Source organism: Salvelinus sp. IW2-2015, linkage group LG1, assembly GCF_002910315.2.
Source record: "Salvelinus sp. IW2-2015 linkage group LG1, ASM291031v2, whole genome shotgun sequence".
NCBI classification, from domain to species: Eukaryota; Metazoa; Chordata; class Actinopteri; order Salmoniformes; family Salmonidae; genus Salvelinus; species Salvelinus sp. IW2-2015.
The window spans coordinates 54587616-54592050 of NC_036838.1; the positions used below are offsets into that span (position 1 = coordinate 54587616).

The 4435-nt window shown below is 45.2% G+C and overlaps 2 non-coding genes across 2 annotated transcripts; both read right to left on the reverse strand.

Moving 5' to 3' along the window:
- Positions 1–3760: 3760 nt before the first annotated feature.
- On the reverse strand, positions 3761–3833 carry trnak-cuu (transfer RNA lysine (anticodon CUU)). The gene has a single exon. It is a non-coding gene; the product is annotated as a tRNA-Lys (tRNA).
- A 443-nt stretch (positions 3834–4276) lies between these two features.
- Positions 4277–4349, reverse strand: trnak-cuu (transfer RNA lysine (anticodon CUU)). The gene has a single exon. It is a non-coding gene; the product is annotated as a tRNA-Lys (tRNA).
- Positions 4350–4435: the final 86 nt, after the last annotated feature.

Consider the following 4435-nt stretch of genomic DNA (forward strand, 5'->3'; position numbering starts at 1 on the left):
TAACAAACAGATCACCGACAATTTTGAATCCCACCGTACCTTCTCCGCTATGCAATCTGGTTTCCGAGCTGGTCATGGGCTCACCTCAGCCACGCTCAAGGTCCTAAACGATATCATAACCACCCATCAATAAGAGACAATACAGTACACTCATCGACCTGGCCAAGGCTTTCGACTCTGTCAATCACCACATTCTTATCGGCAGACTCAACAGCCTTGGTTTCTCAAATGACTGCCTCGCCTGGTTCACCAACTACTTCTCAGACAGAGTTCAGTGTGTCAAATTGGAGGGCCTGTTGTCTGGCTCTGGCACTCTATGGGGTGCCACAGGATTCAATTCTCGGGACGATTATTTTCTCTGTATACATCAATGATATTGTCTTGCTGCTGGTGATTCTCTGATCCACCTCTACGCAGACGACACCATTCTGTATACTTCTGGACCTTCTTTGGACCCTTCTTTGTGTTAACTAACCTCCAGAATGCCATACAACTCTCCTTCCATGGCCTCCAACTGCTCTTAAATGCAAGTAAAACGAAATGCATGCTCTTCATCCGATAGCAGCCCGCACCTGCCCGCCCGTCCAGCATCACTACTCTGGACGGCTCTGACTTAGAATATGTGGACAACTACAAATACCTAGGTGTCTGGTTAGACTGTAAACTCTCCTTCCAGACTCACATTAAGCATCTCTAATCCAAAATTAAATCTAGAATCGGCTTCCTATTTCGCAACAAAGCATACTTTACTCATGCTGCCAAACATACCCTCGTAAAATTGACTATCCTACCGATCCTTGACTTCAGCGATGTCAATTACAAAATAGCCTCCAACACTCTACTCAGAAAATTGGATGCAGTCTATCACGGTGCCATCCGTTTTGTCACCAAAGCCCCATACACTAACCACCACTGCGACCTGTATGCTCTCGTTGGCTGGCCCTCGCTTCATATTCATTGCCAAACCCACTGGCTCCAGGTCATCTATAAGTCTTTGCTTGGTAAAGCCCCACCTTATCTCAACTCACTGTTCACCATAGCAGCACCCACCCGTAGCACGCGCTCGAGCAGGTATATTMCACTGGTCACCCCCAAAGCCAATTCCTCTTTTGACTGCCTTTCCTTACAGTTCTCCGCTGCCAATGACTGGATCGAATTGCAAAAATCACAGAAGTTGGAGACTCATATCTCCCTCTCTAACTTTAAGCACCAGCTGTCAGAGCAGCTCACAGATCACTGCACCTGTACATAGCCCATCTGTAAATAGCCCATCCAACTACCTCATCCCCATACCGTTTTWAAAAATGTTGCTCCTTTGCACCCCAGTATCTCTACTTGCACATTCATCTTCTGCACATCTATCACTCCAGTGGTTAATTGCTAAATTGTAATTATTTCACCACTATGGACTATTTATTGCCTTACCTCCCTTATCTTACCTCATTTGCACACACTGTTTGCATTTGCACACGCACTAACCGATTTCGCCACATGAGCCATTGAAAGATCTCTAGCTAATCACCATATTTTGTTCAAACAGAGCTGTACGATATTCAGTCCAAATCAATGTCAGGAGTGATCTGCCAGGCTAGCTATGTAGGTAGAGAATGAGACTCTTAATCGCGGGTCGTGGGTAAGAGCCCCACATTGGGCGATGCTTTTCTCCGCCGAAGCACCAATTCTCATTGCTAACAGCAATCCGCTTGGTCTATCTTGCAGGCTTGCCACCCTGCATTGCTGATGTGTCAGGCTTAGCTGGTGATACAGGAGACTCTGGGTTTGAATCCTAGCAGTGCCTGCCCTCTGATCTGCTATCTCAATGACAAAGCAATTACTTGTGAAATGTCCTCCAAAATGGAGTGAAAAATGCTCCTTTTCTGGACAAGAAATAGACAGGCAGAGGGTTCAAGAAAAGCACTTACTCGAGGTGAGAACTCACAACCTCAGCATCGCTTTGATGCATACTGCTGTATAAGTACCAAGCACTTCCCGATTTCCCCACATGAGCCATTGAACGCTCTCTAGCTAACTGCCTTATTTTGCTCAACAGAGCTGCACGATATTTGGCCCAAATCAACATCAGGAATGATCTAGCTCAAATCAAATCAAATCAAATTTTATTTGTCACATACACATGGTTAGCAGATGTTAATGCGAGTGTAGCGAAATGCTTGTGCTTCTAGTTCCGACAATGCAGTAATAACCAACAAGTAATCGAACCTAACAATTCCACAACTACTACCTTATACACACAAGTGTAAAGGGATAAAGAATATGTACATAAAGATATATGAATGAGTGATGGTACAGAACGGCATAGGCAAGATGCAGTAGATGGTATAGTGTACAGTCTATACATATGAGATGAGTAATGTAGGCATAGTCATTGCTGACGTGTCAGGCTTAGCTGGTTATACAGGAGACTATGGGTTTGAATGCAAGCGGTTCCTGCACTCTGACCTGTTGTCTCAATTACTTGTGAAACGTCCTCCTAAATGGAGTGAAAAATGCTTGTTTTCTGGACAAGAAATAGACAGGGAGAGGGTTCAAGAAAAATGTTGCTCCTGGTGAGGCTCAAAATCACAACCTCGGTTTGCTGCATAATGCTGTATAATCACAGAGTGCTAACCGATTGCACCATAGGAGCCATTGAAAGCACTCTCGCTGATCACCATATTTTGCACAAACAGAGCTGTACGATATTCAGTCCAAGTCAAGGTCACGATTGAGCTTCCTGGCAATCTCGGTCGGTCGAATGTGTGCTGCCTGGCTAGCTCCGTCGTTAGAACATGAGATTTCTAATCTCTGTGTTGTGGGTTTGAGCCCCACATCGGGTGGTGCTGTTCTCTGCTGAAGCACCAACTCACTTTGCAAACAGCCATACACTTGTTCTAAAGAGCAGGTTTATTTAACTGGTGATACAGGAGACTCTTGCAGAGCTGTATGATATTCAGTGCAAGTCATGGTTGATTGGCCTGGCTTGATCTGCCTGGCGAGCTCAGTCAGTAGAAAAGAGATAACTGAGACTGAGATAACCAGGCAGCTCAATGGTGACCCTGACTTGGACAAAATATTGTACAGCTCTGTTTGTGAAAAATATGGTGAACAGCGAGAGTGCTTTCAATGGCTCCTGTGTCGCATTCGGTTAGCGTGCGGTACTTATACAGAAGCATGCAGCAAAGCTATGCCGTGCATGTGGGGTCGAGTCCAAGCGGATGGCTGTTTACAAAGTGAGTTGGTGCTTCGGCAGAGAAAAAAATCTCCCAACGTGGGACTCGAACCCACGTACCTGATAATACCAGGTTCATGTGCTACCAACTGAGCTAGCCAGACACGTCAATGGAAATATTGACTTGGTCCAAATACCCTACAGCTCTGTTTGWGCAAWATATGGTGATCAGTAAGAGTTGTTGTTAATGGATCCTGTMGTGCAATCGGTTAGCGTGTTGTACTTATACAGCAGTATGCAGCAAATCGATGTCAAGATTCTGAGTTTGAGCCTCACCAGGAGAAAGTATCTTTCTTGAACCCTCTGCCTGTCTATTTCTTGTCCAGAAAAGGAGCATTTATTCAAACCATTTAGGAGAACATTTCATAACTAATAGGTATGTCATTGAGATAACAGGTGAGACAGCAGGTACAGTCTTCTGTATCACCAGCTATGCCTGACACGTCATCAATGCAGGGTGYCAAMCCTGCTCGAAAGTCAAAGCGGATGGCTGTTTGCAAAGTGAGTTCGTGCTTCGGAAGAGAATACAACCGCCCAACGTGAGGCTCGAACCCACGACCCTGCGATTAAGAGTCTCATGCTCTACCGACTGAGCTAGCCAGGCACCTCAATAGTAATAATTACTTGGTCTGAATATCGTACAGCTCTGTTTGAGCAAAATATGGTGATCAGTGAGAGTGTTGTTAATGGATCCTGTGGTGCATTCAGTTAGCGTGTTGTACTTATACAGCAGTATGCAGCAAATCGATGTCAAGGTTGTGAGTTTGAGCCTCACCAGATGCAAGTATTTTTCTTGAACCCTCTGCCTGTCTATTTCTTGTCGAGAAAAGGAGCATTGCTTCAAAGCACTTAGGAGGACGTTTCATTGGTAATAGGTATGTCATTGAGATAAAAGGTCAGAGTGAAGGTATAGCTAGGATTCAAATCCATAGTCTTCTGTATCACCAGCTATGCCTGACACGTCAGCAATGCAGGGTGGCAAGCCTGCTCGAAAGTCAAAGCGGATGGCTGTTTGCAAATGAGTTCGTGCTTCGGAAGAGAAAGATTCGCCCAACGTGGGGCTCGAACCCACGACCCTGAGATTAAGAGTCTCATGCTCTACCGACTGAGCTAGCCAGGCACCTCAACAGTAATAATTACTTGGTCTGAATATCGTACAGCTCTGTTTGAGCAAAATATGGTGATCAGTGAGAGTGTTGTTAATGG